Source organism: Tenrec ecaudatus, chromosome 4, assembly GCF_050624435.1.
Source record: "Tenrec ecaudatus isolate mTenEca1 chromosome 4, mTenEca1.hap1, whole genome shotgun sequence".
Classification (NCBI taxonomy): Eukaryota; Metazoa; Chordata; class Mammalia; order Afrosoricida; family Tenrecidae; genus Tenrec; species Tenrec ecaudatus.
In genome coordinates, this window is record NC_134533.1 from 64,362,683 (window position 1) to 64,384,944 (window position 22,262).

The 22,262-nt window shown below is 42.2% G+C and overlaps 1 pseudogene; it reads right to left on the reverse strand.

Moving 5' to 3' along the window:
• Positions 1–19,785: 19,785 nt before the first annotated feature.
• LOC142446739 (olfactory receptor 2D3-like) lies at positions 19,786–20,707 on the reverse strand (annotated as a pseudogene).
• Positions 20,708–22,262: the final 1,555 nt, after the last annotated feature.

Consider the following 22,262-nt stretch of genomic DNA (forward strand, 5'->3'; position numbering starts at 1 on the left):
GCCCTATGGGATAGAGGAGGTGGGGGTGGGGGTGGGGGTTCTAGGACTGTATATATTTACGGGAGAAGAGGCCTCATCCTTCTCCCAAGGAGCAGCTACTGGTTTCCAAACTGCTGACCTTTCAGTTCACAGCCCATGGAGTAACCCGCTACACTAGCAGGGTTCTCAAAGTGGTCACCAAACCAAAATCAAACTCACGGCCATCGAGTCAATTCTCACTGCCATCGGCTCAGGCCACCTTACAGGACAGGGTGAAACTGCCCTTGTGGGCTTCTGAGACTGTAACTCTTTACGCGAGTTGAAAGCCTCATCTTTCTAGCCTGGAGAGGCTTGCGGTTTCAAACTGCCGATCTCACCGTTAGCAGCCCAGTAAGTAACCACTACTCCATCAAGGCTCCTCCAAACTGGGAACAAAGAGGCTTAAACTGTCAACCGAATCTATTTGCCTCTATGTCACGTGCACTCCTTGAAGACAAATCCCAGGCCTTTTCTATTTTGAGAATTTTAGCTCTGGCAGAGAAAGCAGGGGGTATAAAATATAAGTCAGGTATATTTTAACATCTACATATTTCAACTTTTTATGGGGTCTTGCAAAAAGACAATAGAAAAAAAGCTAAAGGGAAAAATATTTAGAAAGTTAAGAATACTATTTTCAGATAATTTGAGTTTATTTCTAAAAAAAACAACAAAAGATAAAAAATCCAATCCTATGATAACTTCTAAGAAAGGGGCTCTGATACAAAATGAGTTACTGAACATTCTTGTTTTATTATGTACCAAGTTTAACAAAAGTAATTTTAGTTTAAAAAGTTTTCTTCACAAAGGAACAATGGTTAAACTTAAGGTGAATACTTGTAAAATATTTACAACTTATTTCTAAAAGAACAGCTACATATGTCTGTGTGAATAAATGAACATGTATTGAGTTTATGAATAGAAAATTTTAATCTTATAAAGATATTAATTCCTTTCAAAGTAATTCATAAAAACTGTAATTCCAATAGAGCTCATAAATAATTTTTAAGGGAAATTAGCAAGCCTATTTTTAATTTTATCTTTGTGAGTAATTGTATGATATCAAGTGGGTTGGGGGAAAAGTAAAATGAGAGAATAGAGGAAAGATATTCTATCCGTTGTAAAATATATATTTCCCATGTTTACATGATTGGGCAAAAACATTTGATAGATGACTATATCTAAAACTGTAAAGAACTCGGTATATATGAAAATTTAATATTTAATAAAGGTAGCATTACAGTAAATCATAGCAAATTAATAGCTAACAAAAGCTTTGGACAATTACTATAAAAATTATACATATAAAATGGGAGAGGATGCTAGCTTGAAGTATTAGATAAGGAGTTGATGGTAAAAAGTAACCCCCTCACTCAATTCACACATACAAAATATCCAGAATTACATTATTCATATACATATTTATACATTAACATATATATAAGAAATAGGTAATACCAAATACATGAATGATCTCACTGAAATTAAAGAATCCAAATCTATCTTTGAGTGGCAGAGGTTTTTCCAGGCAGAACTCAAAAACTAAACTCACTGTCGTTGAGTGGATTCTGACAGGGTAGAACGGCCTCTGTGAGTTTCCCAAACTTTAACTCTTTATAGGAGAGAAAGCCTTGTTTGTCTCCCACGGATGGGGTGGTGGTTTCAAACTGCTGATCTTGCAGTTAGCAGTTCAGCACATCACCACTGCACCAGCAGGGCTCCTCCTAATAAACAAACATCTTCTAACATCAAGTAGAAAGGATCAACAAGGTACTAGTAAAGTCCACAAAATACTCCATTCACAAAATTATATTAAAAACGAAACAATAAACTTTGAAACAAAAATGCACATTAAAACAAAGGGAAGCCTATATTTTATCTTTTAGGAAAAATTTTCAAAGGATATAATGTCAAAGTTTAATTATATAACAAGATGAATAAGGTGAAGAGAAAATCAAGCCATTAGATTTTATGTGTAATTCAGCATTTTAATTCTTGATGTGGAGTTCAAATGGTGCGTGTTAGCGTTTATCTGTGTTTGTGTAGTCGTGGTGTGTATGTACTTCTACAGGCTCTCTTCCTTCAGTTGAAATCAACTGATCAGGGACCACTGTTAGCTGTCAAGAGCATGCAGTGTCAGTCACTGATTAGCAGTGGGTGCTCAGAAGCTAGCCTGCCAGCTTTGAATTCTTGCCTTATTTTCTAATGTGAGAACAAAAGCAAATGACATAGCTTTTCTGTGACTAGGTTTGTACATCTGTAAAATGGGGATATTCGTTATTCATAATTTGTAGAGTTTATGCAGAAATTAAATAAAATGTAAAAACAGTAAAAAAAATTAAGGCAGTGAACAAGGCTAGCTAACAAACTATAAGTAACTGCATGATTAGGAAACTAGTTATTATGGACAAACCATATTCATATATGACTGCTATATTTGAATGGATGAGATAATTATTCTGATTACTTTTACCTTGTGCATTCTTTTATTGCTTGTTCAACCTTTGGTAGAACTGTTTTGCTAGAAAAATTGCAAATCAAGGCCAAATGTGATGGAGTAAATGAGAAACTTTAAATATGTATGTAGAATGAAGGAAAATGGGAAATACTGACTTGATTTAGCCATACTATTCTCTCTTAAATTTTAAATTCTGTTTTTATTCTGGAAGCTTTCAAGCATATACAAAAGTAGAGAAAATTGTTCAAAAAATCCTCAAGTACTTAGCATTGAGGTTCACTTTTGATCAATTAGTTTATTATAGCATTTGTCTATAATGGCAAAGTGTGCTTCAAAATATTTCTTAAACGTCTTTATTATTGAAATTCTAAAAGGACATAAACATTATTATATATGTCTGAAATTAGAACATAACTTTCTTCCTTGGAAATCTGTGCCATAGCGAATAAACTGTCTACCATGGCTTGTAGATACATAGAAAGCATAGTGTTAAGAGTGGTTACTGGTAGGACGTGGAATTTTAGAGGGAACAGAGGAAGTCTTTAGGGGGAAATTTTCACATTTCTCCTAAAACATTACAATTGTTCTTGAATATTTTGGTGCTTCTAACTTAGCCAATTGGAATTCTGGCCATGGAGTGGGTTAAGCACTGCTAAATCCAAAGTTAGCAGTTCTAAAACACCAGCTGCTGGGAAGAAGAGGCTTTCCACTCCAGGGAAGAGTTACTGTCTTAGAAACCCATAAGGTCAGTTCTACTTTGTCCTCTAGGACCATCATGCGTCAGTATCTACTAATGACAGTGAGTTTGGTTTTGGAATTTAACCACTGATTCATTGCCTAGAATTAGTTAAGCTGAATCACCTTTTGAAGTTGTTTCCCCACCCCCACCCCTTCTTTCCTGAAATCATTGCATTGTCTTTAATAATTTATTGATCAGTTTTGACATATTTGTCACTGTATGATAGACTGCCATTTCTTCTTCTGGTGAATATCACTTATCTCTGGGTAATAACTATCACTTATCTCTATCATCTGTAGTCACAGTTAACAGAAGTTTAGTGAAATTTATTTCAATGAATGAGGAAAGAAATAAACTCAAACTGATAGTTTCACACCTGAATTAGCACACAAACAACACATTCATCCTCTGAAATAAGAGAGGGGGGCACCGTGGCTGTGAGGACTTTAGAAATTCCTGGGGAGCTCTGAGGATGTAATGGGTTACACATGGAACTGCTGACCACACGGGCAGGCGTTTAAACACACCCGCTGCTTTGCAGGAGTTAAAGAATAGGTTGTCTAATGTAAAACATTATTGGCCTCATAAACCCAGAGGAGGCATTTTGCAGAGTCCTCATGAGTAGGAATCAACTCAATGCCAGGGTGTTTGTTTTTTGAGTTTGAGATTTGATGACCAGGTTAAAGAGTCAGTCAGCCACATCTCAATGGAGAAGGATTAATCCAGTGTGCTAGGGAACTGAAAGCTAGCACACCCAGATGAGTGTCTTCACATAACCATGAGCACATATCCAACCACAAAAACACCCTTGCCCTTGGCCTTGCTGCTCCCCAAGTGACAACCCAAGAGGCTAATGGTAATTAAAAAGGAAGACCCAGAAGGGGAACCATTGGGACAGCCAAGGCAGAAAATTAGCAGATTCAATTTTTACCTTGCAAACCACATAGATAGACCAGAGGATGCACAGCGGTACAGATGGGATCTGGAAACACAGGGACTCTAGGACAGATGACCCCTCAGGACCAAAGGTGAGAGTGGCAATACTTGGAGGAAAGGGGGAGGTAGAAAGGGGGAACCGATCACAGAGATCTACATATAACCTCCTCTCTGGGGGATGCGCAACAGGAAAGTGGGTGAAAGGAGACACCGGGCAGTGTACGATAAAATAAAATAATAATTTATAAATTATTAAGGGTTCATGGGGTGGGGGGAATGTGGAGGGATGGGGAGGGAAAAAAGAAAAATGAGGAGCTGATTCTAGGAACCCAAGCAGAAGGAAAATTTTGAGAATAATGAGGGCAACAAATGTATAAGTGTGCTTTACACAATTGATGTATATATGGATTGTAATAAGAGTTGTATGAACTCCAATAAAATGATTTTTTAAACTTACACCAATTACAGCAGAGTCAACAGAACAAACCTACTAATAGCAAGAGGATAGATATAATAAAAATCAGAGCCGAGACACAGGAGAGGGAAAACAAGAAAAGTGTGGAAAAATTAATGCCACTAAAAGTTGGTTCTTTGAAAGAATTAACAGAATTCACAGACCTCTGGCAAACCTAGCCAAAGAAAGGAAGGAACAAACAATATTTACAAGGATGAGGGATGAACCAGGGGACATTATAACAGACCCTAATGAAATCAAAAGGATAATTACACAGTACTATGAAGGACTATAACAAATTCAACAATTTGGAAGATATGGACAAATATTTGGAAACACAATCCCTCCCTAGACTATCCCAGATGGATGTCAAGAATCTCAACAGACCCATAGCAATGGAAAAAACAGACAAGGTAATCAAGTGATTACCAACAAAAAAATCCCCTGGGCCAGATGGCTTCACAGGAGAATTCTACCAAGTATTCAGGGAAGAACTGACACCAATCCTATACAAATTCTTCCAGAACATAGAAAAAGACGGAAAACTCCCAAACTCTTTCAAGCTTGTATAACGTTGATACCTAAAGCAGGCAAAGATGCCACAGACTCGAGAACTATAGACCAATATCCCTTGTGAACATTGATGCAAAAATCCTTAACAAAATACTGGCCAATAGACGACAAAAGCATATTAAAAAAATAATTCACCATGACCATGTGGGATCCATACCAGGGATGCAGGGATGGTTCAACATACAAGAGACCATCAGCATTATTCACCACATTGGCAGGAAAAATGATAAGACCACATGATAATATCGATAGATTCAGAAAAAGCATTCGACAATATCCAACACGCATTCCTGTTTAAGACACTCAAGAAGATAGGAATAGAAAGGGAAATTCTCAATATTATACAAGCCATATATGCAAAACCAATAGCTAACATGGTAGTTAATGGAGAAAAGGCAAAAACAATTCCACTGAAAAAGAGGACCAGACAATGATACCCCTTTTCCCCACTCCTATTTAACATCGTACTGAAGGTCCTAACTAACAACATAAGTCAAAGGAAAGATATAAAAAATATTCATCTGTGGAAGGAAGGGACAAAATTATCATTATTTGCAGACGATAAGATTCTATATATCGAAGATCCCTTAAACTCCACAAGCAGAGTGTTGGACGCAATAGAGGAATGTGGCAGAGTGGCAGGACATAAAATCAACTAACAGAAGTTTATTGGACTACTCTACACATCAGACAAGATCACGGAAGGGATGATTAAAAAGGCAGTAACTTATACATTATCCAAGCACAAATTGAAATACCTAGGGATGTACCTGACTAATAAAATGAAAGATTTGTATGAGGAATATTATAAAACACTACTTCGAGAAATCAAGAGTGACTTCAATAAATGGAACAATATCCCATGCTCGTGGATAGGCTGCCTCAATATAGTAAAGATGTCAGTTCTGCACAAGGCACTACATAAGTTCAATGCTATCCCGATACAAATACCACCATCCTTCTTCAAAGAATTGGAAAAACAACTTTATATGGAGGTGGATGAATTCCAGACTTAGCAGAGAACTCAAGAAGGACAAAGTGGGAGGGTTTGCTCTATCTGACTTTAGCACATACTATACGGCCACTGTAGTCAAAACGGTGTGGTATTGCTATAATAACAAAGATACAGATGAATGGAAAAGAGCTGAAGACCCAGAAATAAAAACATTAGCATACAGGCAATTGATCTTTGATAAGGGCCCAAAATATTGAATGGGAAGCACATGCCATTTCCAATAAATGGTGCTGGAACAAAATGGATAGCTACCTGCAAAAAATGAAGCAAGACCCTTACTTCTCTGCATGCACAAGAATAAACTCAAGGTGGATCACAGATCCTGAGATAAAACCCCAACCAATTAGGGCCATTCATTAGGGAATTGGGACAAACCTGAGAACCTTGGCACAGGGAATACACAGGCTATCAGAAATAGGGAAGGATAACCATACAGAGGAGTCACAAATAGACCAGTGGGATAGACTGAAGATAAGACACCTGTGTACATCAAAAGAATTCACCAAGAGAGTATTAAGAGAGTCCACCAACTGGGAAAACATCTTTAGCAATGACACATTAGACAAAGACCTTATTATTGAAATCTGCAATACTTTGCAAGCTTACAATAAGAGAAAAACTAATTGTGCACTGAGGAGGTGGGCAAAGGATCTGAACAGAAGTTTTCCAGAGTCTGAAATTTGAATGGCCAATAAACATATGAGAAAATTTTCCCAATCATTAGCCATAAAAGAAATGCAAATCAAAACAACTATGAGATACCACCTAACACCCTCAAAGATAGTCCAATTCAAAAAATCAGCAACAAGTGTTGGAGGGGCTGTGGTGAGATAGGAAATCTCATCCACTGCTGGTGGACCTTTAGATATGTACAGCCACTATGGAAATCGATTTGGCGATTTCTCAGATGGAAATTGAGCTGCCATACGACCTAGCAATCCCCCAACTGGGAATATACCCAGAAGAGGCAAGAAACAAACCAAGGCCAGACATCTGTGCTCCAATGTTCATTGAGGCACAGTTCACAATTGCAAGGAGTTGGAAACAACCCAGATTTTCATCAACAGACGAATGGATTAAAAAACTGTGCTACATACATACAATGGAGTACTATGCATTGCTGAAAAGCAGTGATGAATGCAGATGCATATCGATGCATGGAAGAACTGGAGGAAATTATGCTAAATGAAGTAAGCCAAGCACAAAAGGAAAGTACATGAGTCCGCTGAAGTAAATATATATATATATATATGTATATGTATATATATGTATATATATATATATATATATATATATATATATATATATATATATATATATATATATAGAGAGAGAGAGAGAGAGAGAGAGAGAGAGAGAGAGAGAGAGAGAGAGAGAACAGAAAGGTAAGTGCAAAAGTGTCACAGGTAAAAACCTACTATGTACAAACACTCCCGGTGTGAGGTCTAGGTAGTATGGCAGGGTCCAAACCAAACCAAATCCAAGGGTGTACATGGTAGCCAACTAAAACTGGGTGGAGGGAAGAAAGGGGAAAAGGGGGAAAAAAGATATATGATAGGGGAATAGGGCACTGACCCACACAGGGGAAGGTATTGTTTGTGTCTCCACAGGGAAAGAGGGATCAGATATAAAGCCAGTGCCAGATGAATGTAGTGTGCTGTCAAGGAGTGGGGAGCCAGTGGAGTGGCCTGAGGGCTCGGCCCCCATACCAGCTACATGGACAACTGCCCCTCACCCCAGAAGAAATTACTTGAGTGGTCCACACTGAAGCTGCAGCTAGGGGAGAGGGGCATGTCTGAGCAGAGCAAATGAAGGAAGAAGAAGAGAGAGTGGAGAACACCCTGACCCACCAGGCCTAGAGGACAATATTCCCGCTCTGACCAGCCAATGCACAGAGTGGACAATATGACTGATCCCACTATGAAACACGCCATACCTTGATGGCCCAGGGCCCTAAAGGAGACAACACTGTACACTCAGTGTCAGGACTGGCCCAGACTGACCCTGTGACACCAAGGCAAACCACTAAAAATGTGTGGCAAAGCAACTGTGGGAGCAGAGCAGGAAGCCCCTGTGGTCGTACAAAGGACAGACTCTGCGGCCAGAGCATGGTACCCCATCGGACCTGACTGAAGGACATGCCTAGAGATAAAAAATCAGACTTTGATCTATTTACAGGTTTTTCTTTCATTTAAATTTTTTTCTTTTAATTAATTTATTCTTCTATGGGTAAATGGCTTCCTTTCTTGTCATTGCTGGGTTCTCTCATCACCTATGTTGCTATGGCTTGATTTTGGTGCATATTATTATCTCTACAGATCTATCTATATAAGATAGTCTGGATGAATAGTTTACAGAAGAAAACAACAGGACCAATGGTTCTGGAGGGACACAGGAGAGGTGGAGGTTGGGGTAAGGAAGTGGTGCTGACCAACCCAGGGACAGGGGAGCAAAAAGTGATCCAAAGTCAGTGGCAAGGAGAGAGTGAGAGGCCTGGTGGGGATTCAGCAAGGGCAATGTAATCAAGAAAAATTACTGAAAGCCAAATGAAGTCGGAGCATGATAGTGGGGCAAGATGAAAGTAAACAGAAATAGAGCAAAGAAATAGGTGGCAAAGGCTATTTAGACAGGTCTAAAGACTGGAATGTACATATGTAAATATATTTATATAAGAGTGTGGGGAAACAGATCTATGTGCATATATTTATCAGTTTAATATTAAGGCAAGAGATGGACATCGGGCCTCCACTCAAGCACTTATTCAATGCAAGAACACGTTATTCTATTAAATTGGCATTCCAGGATGCACACCTTCCAACACGATTCCTGAAGAAAAACGTGTGCATAAGCAAATGTGGTGAAGAAAGTTGATGGTGCCCGACTATCAAATGATATAGTGTCTGGGCTCTTAAAGGCTTTAAGATAAACAAGTGGCCATCTAGCTGGGAAGCATCAAAGTCCACATGGAAGAAGCACACCAGCCTGTCTGACTACGAGGTGTAGAAGGGTCCAGTTATCAGACATCAAAGATCTAAAAATCATATCAGTGCATGCCCACCTGCCTGATACAATCACTCAAGACAAATGTGTGTATAAGCAAATGTGGTGAAGAAAGCTGATGGTGACCAGCTATCAAAAGATATACCATCCGGGGTCCTAGTTAGAAGGAACAAAGCCCACATGGAAGAAGCACACCAGCCTGTGTGACCACGAGCTATTTAAGGGATCAGGTATCGAGCATCAAAGCACAAAAAATCATTTCATTGTAAATGTGGTTGAGTGCAGAGTGGAGACTCAAAGCCCATTGGTAGGCAACTGGACACCCCCTTACTGAAGGGTTGTGGGGAGGAAATGAGCCAGTCAGGATGTAGGGTAGCAACCATGAAACATAACTTTCCTCTAGTTCTTAAATGCCCCCCCCCCACACACACACACTATTATGATCCCAATTCTACCTTACAAATCTGGCTAGACCAGAGGATGTACATTGGTACAGATAGCAACTGGAAACACAGGGAATCCAGAACAGATGACTCCTTCAGGACCAGTGGTGAGAGTGGCGAAGCCTGGAGGGTAGAGGGAATGTGGGGTAGAAAGGGGGAACCAATGACAAGAATCTACTTATAGCCTCCTCCCTTGGGGATGGACAGCAAAGAAGAGGGTGGGGGGAGATGTTGGAAGTGTGACATATGACAAGACAAAATAATAATAATTTATGAATGATGAAGGGTTCATGTGGTGTGGAAGTGGGGTGGTAGGGGTAAAATGAGTAGTCAATATTAAGGGCTCAAGTGGAAGGCAGATGTTTTGAGAATGATGATGGCAACAAATGTACATATGTACTTGACACAATGGATGTATGTATGGATAGTGATAAGAATTGTACGAGCCTCCAATAAAATGTTTTTTTTAAAGTTACTTTAGCAATGGAGTTTAAAGAGTAAATGAACTGATGTAGGATCAGCAGCATTTTTAGCCCACTTTTCTATAAAGGAGTAGCTAGTGAATCTAGAGTTTCAGGGACAGTCTCAGTACTATTATGGAAAAACCAACAACCAGATAAACTGACCATCAACAGATAAAGGTAACTTGACAAAGGCATTTTTATGCCATGACTTAATGAAAGTTGTGCTAAGAAAAGACTTAAGAAGGTCTTTACAGTTGGGGTCTGGGGGAAACAGGCCAGAAAAAGTAAAGATGGGCAACCAGGATTTTCAGTAACAGAGTAAATTACTGAGAACAAATCAAAATAATTTACCGTCATTGAGTCTGTTCTGACTCATGCGACCTTATAGGACAGGGTGGAACTGCTCCTTTGTGTAAGGTTTATTTGGGCGCGAAACAGAACCAGAGATCCAATTAACAAAGTTTTAGAAGCAGGCTTTATTGAGAAGCTTGCGGGCGGGATCAGCAACTCAGGGCATTGAGTTATTGAAGCTGTGCAGTGGGAAACTTTAGCTGTGTTTTTATACCCCCCTTGCTGGCAGGCACAGGGGAGAGGGGGTGATGTGCCTACACAAGGGATTGTAAAAAAGGGAAGCAGTCGTTAAATTTTCCAGGAATTGGGTGGGAGTTAGGCAAACTAGCTGAGCAAGCATCCTGTTAGTAAGAACATGCACTTTTGGACATTTGTGGTTTACCAAAGGGAGCGGGTGGTCGGTGAGGGGTAAGTTTCAAGAACTAGCATGGAAGCGCATGATTCAAAATGGAGTTTCTTATTCCAAGGCCATACATCCCAGACTCCACCTTATAAGGAAAATGGATGACGTCATCTTTTCGGTAACTGCTTCCTGCGAGCCATGGACGACGATTAAGGGAGAGGGGGGGTGGTTTTAAGGCAGAGTACTGGAATTCTGGGACCGGCACCTGATGGAGGAATTCATATCAAGGTTCCCGGAGAGATTCATATTGAGGTTCATACGGCTGTAACATCATTTGGTGAACTGCAGCTTGGGTGATGTCGTGGAGCCGGCTTTGGAGGAGCTGGATAAGACAAGGAGCAATTAAAAGCAAAATTATAACAAATTATGGGTCCTAATATGGGGGCTAAAATGGAGTACAGAGAAGTGTTCCACCAGGAAGAGGTCCCATCTGTTGTTGGTCTGGTGCTCTGTATCTCACGACTTAGTTTATTGAGTGTCTGGATATTGGTTTCCACAACTCCCGACTCATTGATGTAGTAACATCATTCCTCCTGAAGGAAGAGGCAGGTTCCTCCCTTTTCTGCTGTGATGAGGTTTAAAGCGCGGCAGTTCTGTAAGGCAACTTGAGAAATAAAAACTATTTGTATTTGCAAGGAGGCTAAGGATTCTGCGGAGGTATCGAGTGCCAATTGGAATCGTTCGGCTAACTGATTGGTTGTGGTAATGGAGTGTCCCAGGGTGCTACCACTCAGTCCCACCATGACTGCTGACGAAGCTAGGGAAAGACCTACAACAACCAGGAGAAAAACTGCTCTTTTACTGCGATGACTATGTGTCTGGGTGTATTTGGTCTGGAATTCAGCTGGGGTGTAGACAGTGAGCTGCGGAACTAGAGTGACAGGTAGGCACAAAAGGGTAGACATGCCACTGATGTTAAGATGTTTGGTGAGTGTATGATTGCGCCTGAAGAAAAATCCTGCTGGTGCTTTTATTGGCTGGGAGGGTGGCATTGTGGTGTTGCACAGTTGAGTGGATGCATTGGAGTAACAAAACGGCACCTGTGCATACCCTGGTGTGAAGTAAAAAGCGACATTGGGGATAGTTACAAACTGCGTGGTGGAGGTCTTAAGTGCAAATGACCAACTGGGAACTGGGACGGCTGCTAGAGGAGGGCGTTCCAGAGGTGCACACATGAGGCAAGTGGAAAGGTTGCCTAATCCAGCAAGGTTGGTGATAGCCAGTCCCTGCTGTACCAGGGTGAGCCAGGAGAAGGGAGAGTCGGAAGGTTTAGAAATTTGGTTAATGAGTTGATGTTCCTGGATCTGGATATTACGGTGGATGGTGGATTGGACCTGGACTAGTGACCTCCTTATGAACAGTCTGGCATGAGGGTAAGTTCTGTGGGAGTTAAAATACCAGCTTCCCTTGACTGGTTTAGTTCACCTGTTGTTTTATGGGTCAGGGATGGTTAAGGTGAATTGTGTTCCTGACCAATAGAACCAGTAGGATTTGGTTATAGGGTAGGGGTGAGCATGGTGAATATTGCAGGACTTCCAGGGGCACCCAGTGTTTTCTTCTACCCATTTTTGTGCACAAAAGGGATTAGAGGTTTTGTCATATAAAAAAACAAATAATGGGGGAAGTTGGTTTGGGGAGAACGTGCGCATTCGGGAAATTGGAACTGTGTTTGAACAAGGTGAGATTAAGGTAGACTGGACTGGAATAACTGGTGACCAGGCAATCGGCTGTGACTAGGAGGTAACTTTCTCCTGTGAGTAGATGATGCTAGCGATATTGGGAGTTAGTTACATTTTCAGTGAAAAAAAAACAAAACAAAACCTCCAGGCGAAAGGGGAAGTTATGCTAGGCTTAGCTGGCTGGTTTGCTGAGGCGAGTGAGGTGGAGTGACATAGGACCAGTAGACTGAACAGACCAGGGAGGTTCATAGCTATTTTTGGTTGCCAGTTTGACTCTGGACAGGTGTATCCAAGAGTGTAGGCCCAGTACCATGACGGCCGAGGGAGTGGTAAGGATGGCAGTGTACGAATCTTTCCACCGGGGTGCCAAAGGTTTGAGTGTTAAAGATTTAATTAACATGGCATCTCCATGGTGTACTGACTTTGGGAGGTTGGGAGAAGCTGGAGAAAATTCAGGGATAACGAAGTTAACATGTTGTCTAAGTAGGTTGCGGAGTACAGATAAATATGGTAAATATGAGGCTAATGGAGGGCTGTTGCTGGGAGGGAAAGGGGAGAAAAGGAAGGGTTGCCCATAAAGTATTTCAAATGGACTGAGGCCGGATGGCTTCCGGGGGGCCGTGCGCAAACAGATAAGAGCAAAAGGTAATAGCTTGCATAGTGTAACAATAACATCCTGATAAAATTGCTCTAAGCACAAACAATTCCTTGCAACTAATCTTATTTTAACAAGGGCAACTGTGTTTTCAGTTTACTCATTGCGGCTCGGGAATTAAAGACACTGTTTTAAGAGAGTTATTAATACACTTCAGTTGAAACTCAGTGATTTTTTTTTGTAATTTCCCCCCCTTTTTTTATAACTAACACTGAAGAGTTAAAAGGAAGCTATCTGCTGAAGCTGTGGTTTCTCAAAAAAAAAAAAAAAAAAAAACCAAAAACCTGCAGGGTACTGAAGCAGAACATTTGGTTTAACTCCTTCCTTACTTATGTTTGGGTCTGCTTAACAATTCCAGTTTTGTTTTTAATAAAAGTAACCTTAGGCTAAGTCGGTGGGTTTTTGAAATTGGAAACTGGGGGCTGGGATGAGGTTGTGGAGGTGGCCTGACTTAAGAGAGCGATAAAGGAGAGAGCGTTGCTGGAGAAGGAGATAGTAGCATGTAACTTGGTTGAAATATTCCTTCTCAGCAACAGAACAGGGCACGAGGGGATAACTAAAAAGGAGTGAGAAAATGGGAGTTGATTTTCCTAGCTTCAATGGTTAGCTCAGAGGCAGCAGCTAGAGCATGAAGGCACGATGGCCACCTGCAAACAGTAAGATCTAATTGTTTGGAGAGGTAGGCAACTGGGATGGGAGAGGAGCCTATGGGCTGCACTAGAACTAATGCCAATTGTTGTCTTTCATCTGTGTACAGAAAAAAAAAGGTCTAGAGGGGTTTGGTAAAGCAAGGGCAGGAGCAGTGCAGAGGGCTTTTTGTAGCAGAAGGAAGGCACGGCACACCATCTGAGGGGAAGTAAGGGAACCCACGGGGGATTCTTTGGCTGCCTGATACAGAGGTTAGGCTAAAAGTGAGAAGTTGGGGATCCACTGTCTAAAGAATCCCGCTAACCCTTAAAAGGAGGAGATTTCGGATGCATACCAGAGAGCAGGGAGAGCTTGTATGGCCTTGATCCTGTCATATGTGATTGCCCGGTGGGTGGGGGTGATGGACAGGCCAAGGTATGTGACTTCAGTGAGTACTAATTGAGCCTTGGAGGGAAAGACCTTGTAACCCTTGGAGTTTAGGAAGTTTAGCAGAATGGTGGTGGCTGATATACTATCTGATTCAGAGGGGGAGCATATCAATAAGTCATCTACATATTGTAATACAACCGATGGAGACAGGGGACATTGTAACAGATCTTTGGCTACAGCTTGTCCAAATAAATGAGAGGAATCTTTGAAACTGCATGAGAACTGACCAGGAAAGTTGCTGGGATAAATCAGTAACAGGGTCATGCCATGTAAATGCAAATAAAAACTGAGAATCTGGGTGAAGAAAGCATTTTTGAGATCTAGTACGGTGAAGTGGGTGGTGTTTGCTGGGATACGGGATAGGAGGGTGTAGGGGTTGGGGACTACAGGGGTGATAGAGACCACTGCTGCATTAATTAGGTGGAGATCTTGTACAAGGCAGTATTGTCCATTAGGCTTTTTACTGGTAGAATAGGAGTGTTACAAGGGGAATTTACCGGCGTGAGCAAACCTTGCTTTAATAAACTATTATGGGCTTGAGGCCTAATCAGTGTTTTTTAGAAATAGGGAACTGTAGTCGGTTGGGGTAAACTTCAAGATTTTTTAGTTTAATTAGTACTGGGGTATGATGGGACACAACGGAGGGTGTGCTTGTGTCCCACACCTCCGGTGATATTTTTGGTAAACAGGAAATAGCAGGGGGCTGTGGAGTGTGATCCTGACTGTTCAGCATGACTATTAGGAGTTTAAAAGAGGAAGTTAAGGGGTTAAAAGAGGAAATAGTAGTTTTTAATTTAGATAAAATGTCTCTGCCTAGTAGCGGGGCTGGGCAAGAGGGGATGACCAGGAAGGAGTGCGAAAATGGAGTTTTATCAAACGTGCAAAACAGCGGTTGGGTTTGCCTAGGGGTTGAGGGGGACCCATCAATTCCCACCACAGAAATCTGGGAAGGAAAAGTAGGGCCCGAGTGAGAAGGGATCACAGAATATCCACCAAGAAAGAGATGGACTCACCCACTACCTGGAGCGTGACCCTGGGCTCGGCGAGGTTTACTGGAGTTGAGGAGCTAGGGCCTCTTCAGTCTATGAACCCCAGCAATTCCATACCTTGTATCTCTGTGTCTGGAGCTTCCTGGAACTTGGCACCTCGGATTTGCGGAGCCAGGGGCAGAGCCAGGGTCGGGCAGTCCAACTTCCAGTGGTCAGGCTGTTTTCACAGTGGGAAAGTTTTGGTAGGAGGTTTGCGGTTGAGGCAAGCTTTTGCCCAGTGGCCGTCGCAGCCATACTTGAAGCAGGTTCCTCTTGGTAGCGCTGGCTCTCCTGCGGAACGTGGCAATGGACGGGATTACCTGCCGGCCTTAGGGCTGCTACCAGGGCTTGGGAATGGAGGCTAACCATCTGTTGGACCCTCGCCTGGCGAGCGGCCTCAGCTGTCTCTTCCTGGGCGTTGAAAACTTCAAATGCCATTTTTACCAGATCCTGTATAGGAATTTCAGGGCCCTTCTTAGCCTTTTTTAAAAATTATTATTAGCTTCTTTCTGATGTCAGGGGCTGAGAGATGAAGTGAGACCCTGGGTCTAAACGAGTGTACTTTGTGTCTCCTGGAGGCGGTTAAGAAAAAGAGCAGGGTTTTTATCTGTCTTTTGGGTGACTTCCCTTAGTTTGTCATAGTTGACAACCTTGCAGGCAACTGTTTCTAAGCCCCTAATGAGGTACCTGAGCATTAGGTTTTTGTGAGGAAGGCCAGACTCCCAGCCAGGCTGGTAATTTTAACCAGGGTTTTTTAGTGGGATGGCATGCTCCTCCAAGGGGACATTTGGGTTAATAGCGTGGTCTTTGTTTGCTAGCTGGAAGCCTGCATCAGAGACTTGCTCATGCTCTTCGGTGGTAAGAGTAGAAGCAAGGATCACTTGGATGTTATGCCAGGTTAAATCATACGTTTGGGTAATGTAAGTAATTTTTTTAAATAAACTTAGAGAGGTCTGCTGAGAAAGAACCCAGGCGGGTCTTTATCTGTGACAGGTCCTGTAAGGAAAAAGGGATGTGGACTCGAACGAGTCCCTCTACACCTGCAACCTCTCTTAAAGGACAAAGGGCAGCGGGAGGGTTGTGGGAGTGGGTATGAGAGGCAACCGGTGAGGACAGGGGAGAACTACTGGGCGAGTGATTGGATAGCGCAGTGGGCAGGGAGACTGATAAGGCAGGGGGAGCGGCGCGCTGAGGAGCTTGGCTGGCTCCTCAGGGGTTTGAATGACAGGTTCTTTCTGCTGAGGGGATTGTGCTAACAGTATTTGGCGGGTGGAACAATGGTTACAGAGGTTAGGGTGGGAACGCAAGTCCCAAAAAGCCTGCACATAGGGGACTTCAGAATCCTTACCAGTCCTACTGCAGAAATTGTCCAGGTTCTGTGGAACGTTGAAATTGAAAGTGCCAGTCGGAGGCTCATGTGACTGGTTGTTAAGCTGGTACTGGGGCCAAGCAACTTAGGAGAGAAAAACAAGTCTTTTCTTTCGCAAGGTCTGAGTATACCCCAGGCTGGAGAAGTTTTTTAAGAGACAGCCCAGTGGAGTCAATGGATCAATTTTGGACTGCCCGGTGCCCATGGGGAGAGTAAGATAAAGAGATTCAGCTTACAGACACTGTAGAGGTGTGAATAGGAAACACACAGGCAGGTAAAACAGTTCTAGGCTAACCATCTGAGAGTTAGTCCAGTCTGAGAGGGTGCCGGGCGCCCATGGTGAGATTAAGAGGGAGGAGAAGATAAAGAGATTCAGCTTACAGACACTGCAGAAGTGTGAATAGGAAGTACACAGCCAGGTAAAACAATTCTAGGCTAACCCTCTGAGAGTCTAGTCTGAGGTTGGGGGGGGAGGGGAGGGGCTGCAGCAAGACCCACAGCCAGCAATCCCGGTAGGAATGCCAGAAAATAACTGCCAAGGCAAGAGGCGAAAGACTATGAGAGGGGGGATAAATACAGAAGAGATGGGGAGAGAGAGCGAGAGAGAGAGAGAGCGCACAAAGACAAGATTTCGGCTTCTTGGTGAGCGGGACCAGACAGGCACTCAGGCGTCCCCAAGTGAGTCCTGCTGGGACGGCAGTGAAGGAGGGAGGGACGGATTGGCAAGCCGTCTCAAGGACAATCACTCCCTCAAGACCCCTGGGGTCAATGGAAGGAGAATTCCCTGCACAGCCGCGTCTCGGATGGGAAGGCTCCGGCAGAGCTCAAGAACCAAAACCAAGCTTGGATAAGTAGAGGGAAGTGGAAAGAAAAAAAGGAACTCACCAGGGCAGCTGCAGGTTGGTTTTGAACACGTCCAAGCGCAGAAAGCAAGGAGATAGGGGGGTCTCTCAGGGGACCCCCAAAGGAGGGGGGAGCCGCACACCTATTCCGGTGCCACGCCTAAAGGTCCTGGAGATTTGGGGGAGATAGGGAGGTCCTCAGGGGACCCCCATAGGAGGGGGAGAGCCACACACCTATCCCGGGTTCTCGGCACCATATGTAAGGTTTATTTGGGCACGAAACAAAACCAGAGACCCAATTAACAAAGTTTTAGAAGCAGGCCTACACAAAGGATTGTAAAAAATGGAAGCAGTCATTAAATTTTCCAGGAATTGGGTGGGAGTTGGGAAAACTAGCTTAACAAGCATCCTGTTAGTAAGAACATGCACTTTTGGATATTTGTGGTTTACCGAAGGGAGGGGGAGGTCAGTGAGGGGTAAGTTTCAAGAACTAACATGGAAGCACCTGATTCAAAATGGAGTTTCTTGTGCCAAGGCCATACACTTTGGGGCTTCCAAGATGATAAATCTTTATGAAAATAGACAGTCTCATATTTCTCCCAGGGAACAGCTGCTGAATTTGAACTACAAATCTTGTGGTTAGCATCTAAATATATAGCCCACTATACTACTATGGCTACTAAGAAAGATAGTGTAATCTTTTAACTAAGACAGTTAATACTTAGCATTAATTGCAAGGATTAGGTTACAGTTAACAAACAAAATACACAAAGAACATTACCATACAAAGCAATAGTAACAAACAGCAGGAAGAAAAGACCAAATCATTTTATTGGAGGCTCATAAAACTCTTATCACAATCCATACATGCATCAATTGTGTAAAGCACATTTGTACATTTGTTACCCTTATCATTCTCAAAACATTTGCTCTCCACATAAGCCCCTTGTATTATCTTTTAATTTCCCCCCTCCCTCCCTGCTCCCCCATCTCTTATGAACTCTTGATAATTTATAAATTATCATTTTGTCATATCTTACACTGTCCAATGTCTCCCTTCACCCACTTTTCTGCTGTCCGTCCCCTATGGGGGAGGTTGTATGTAGGTCCCTGTAACTGGTTCCCCCTTTCAACATCCTCCTTTGACCTTCCCAGTATCGCCACTAGGACCACTGGTCCTGAATGGATCATCTGTCCTGGATTCCCTTTGTTTCCAGTTCCAGTACACTGTACCAGTCTGGTTTAGTCATATTTGTAAGGTAGAATTTGGATCATGATAGTGGTGGACGGTGGAATGGTGAGGAAGCATTTAGGAAATAGAGGAAAATTGTATGTTTCTTCCTTGCTACACTGCACCCTGAATGGCTCATCTCCTCCCCGCAACCCTTCTCTAAGGGGATGTTCAGTTGCCTACATATGGGCTTTGGGTGTCCACTCCACACTCCGCCTCCCTCATTCACAATGATATTATTTTTGTTCTTTGATGCCTAATGACTGATCCCTTTGACACCTCGTGATCACACAGACTGGTGTGTTTCTTCCATGTGGGCTTTGTTGCTTCTGAGTTATATAGCCACTTGTTTACCTTCAAGCACTTAAGACCCCACATGCTATCTCTAGATAGCTGGGCACCATCAGCTTTCTTCACCACATTTTCTTATGCACCCATTTGTCTTCAGCTATTGTATCAGGGAGGTGAGCACACAATGAAATTTGTTTTTGCTCTTTTATGCCTGATAACAGATCCCTTTGGCACCTGTGATTACACAGGTTAGTGTCCTTCTTACATGTGGGCTTTGTTGCTTCTGAGCTATATAGCCACTTGTTTACTTAAGACCAAGTGTTTTAACAACTTCATTGGAGTTTTGAACTATGTTCTTGGGCCAGTTGTCTATTTTTCACACAATAGTCTGCTTCTGGGAGAGGTTGTTGCTGTTAGGTGGCATCAAGTTCTGACTCATAGTGACTCTATGCACAAGAGAATGAAGCACTACCAGGTCCTATGCCATCCCCACAATAGTTATGTTTGAGCTCATAGTTAGTGCTACTGTGTCAATCCACATCATCAAGAGATTTCCTTTTTCCATCAGCTCTCTATGTTACCAAGCATGATGTCCATTTGTGTATGAATGTGCTTGTGGGTGTATACACACACACACAGAGTATCTGAGAGGCTCCAACTTCCAAATATTTTCCTAAACGCTGGCTTTTAAAGGTGTTGAGTCAGTTGGAATGTATTCTCCTCAATGTTAGACATATAAAGAATCACTGCATATGAGAGGCTCTATCTCCCAAATGTTTTCCTGAATGCCTGCTTTACATCCTTGTTCCTCAGGCTGTAAATGAACGGGTTCATCATAGATGTTATGACTGAATAGGACACTGAGATCACTTTATCCCCTTCATTCATGTTTTTGGAGTTCGGTCTCATGTAAGTGAATATTGTTGATCCATAAAAAAAGACAACCACAACAAAATGGGAACCACACGTGAGAAGATTTTAGCTTCCCCTCCCCTGACTGCATGTGAATCACAGTGGAGATTATATTCCTGTAGGAGACAAGGATGAGAGAGACAGGAACCAGGAGAATAATCACACCCATTGAAAAGAGGGCCATCTCAGCTTTGTAGGTATCTGCAGAAGCCAGATTCAGGAGTGCAGGAGGCTCACAGAAATAATGGTGAATTATATTCTTTCCATGGTATGGGAGACACAAAGTAAATGTAGAATCTACCACAGACACAAATGACCCACTGTCCCAGGACACTAAGGCCAACTGTATACAAACCCTCTGGGTCATGATGGTCGAGTAGTGCAGGGGCTTGCAGACAGCTACATAACGATCATAGGACATCACAGCCAATAGTGAACTCTCTGTAGCTGCAGCTACTAAGAAAAAGAACATCTGAATTGAGCATCCAGCAAAGGAAATGGTCTTTCTTGTTACTACAAAGTGGAATAGCATCTGAGGAACAATGCTTCTGGAGAAACAGAGGTCAGCAAAAGACAGGTTCTTAAGGAAGAAATACATGGGAGTGTGAAGTCGAGAATCGGCATGAATTAAGACTATGATGAGCAGATTCCCAAAGGCAGTCAGTAGGTAGATGATGAGACATATCATAAATAACAGGATCGGAGTCTGCTGATTTGAAAAAAGGGCCAACAAGATGAATTCAGTTAGATAGGTTTGATTTTCTTTGCCCATTAATGGTTATTCTTGCTTATACATCAGTATTAACAGAGTAGTCAAATGTTGACTATGATCCAGCAACAAATCCTAAAAGTAAAGGTCTCTTGGGGAAATTTATATATGCTAAACTTGATTTTCTAAAACTTTATATGTAGCTATTGAAGCTATCTGATTGGTAGGCACAGCAACACCAAAAATGTGGCCCCCTTGTGATCTTTGCTGTCAGAGAGCTCTCAACCATAGATCTGTCCTATAGTGATTATGCACAAAAAGTTAAGAAATTACTTCATAGAAAATTGGATATTGTCTATCTGACCTGAAACAAGATGCTAACAGACTAGAAAATCCTAAGCAGGCTGTATTTTACTAGAAAGTCCAAGTTATTCTTTTTATATTGTTGTTTTAGTTTGTTTCTAGTTTGCTTTTCAAATAAAGGACTTCAGCTTTTGTATCACTAATGTGAAGACGTTTTTGGATTGTGATTCAAAGTGATTCCTTATCTTTTCAAGCAAGGAGGGGAATTGTGAGACTGTTTCAGCCCAGGTTAGAATCCAGTGTACCACTTCTTTCTGAAATTCTTCACTGGATTAGAGAGTCAAGACTGTGTGGAAGTATCCGAATGTAAGTGATGGTAGCTCTTGATCTTCATGGATCCAAGTGGAAGTTGAAGAGGTCAGACTCAGGCAACCTGGTTAGAGGGGCTCTTTATGAGTAGAGGACCCTAGCATCCATCAGAGCTCTCTGCATATTTGCAACGCCTTGTCTGGCATAATAGTGTTCACCTTCATTTATGCTGCAGGTTGTATTAGAGTATGCAATCAATCAGATGAGTACATCGTGGGAAATCCCGTCGCTGGTCCAGTTCTCTAAAGTCAGGCTAGAAACACTATTCATCGCGGATACATTGCTGGACATCAGCAAAATGCAAGGAATAAGGTGACTGAACTGCAGCTATTGGAAAAGCAGATTAGGAAAAATTAGGGACAGTTGTAGGGTCACAGGCATATTGTTGGAGCTCAAAGCTAGAGTCTAATTTCCCTTGGAAAAAATTGAAGAGCCACCAGTTAGAACAAAGACGAGGACTCATGGCAGAAATTCAGTTCTCTTGGCAGCGCCATCTTGGGATGGGGAAGTTAAAGATTGCAAACATTTAAGAACTTCTTCACACAAAAGATACCATGTCTAGTTGGCAGGAGAGAAGAAAAGTGAACAAAATATTTAGTTGACTAAATATGACCGATTGAAAGATCAGCACCAACCTCCCATAGAGCGAGCCCAGGGCTCTGAGACACCCGGGAAAATGGCACCAGTTCCGATAAATCAACCAAAAAACAGCAAGCTGCTTCCACGGTTTCAATAAGAAAATAGAAAAGACAGAGGTTGACCTCCCACAGAAAGAAATATTCAGAATTCTGCTTGGAGCCTTACAGAACATGAGGGAAGCAATACAGAAAAAGGATGAAATGATAGAGGAAGTAAAGGCCATGCACCAAAGGGAAATACAGGAGTTAAGGGGTGAGATAACAAAAAATAATAGCAAACTCATGGACTTCACCCAGAGAATGGAAGA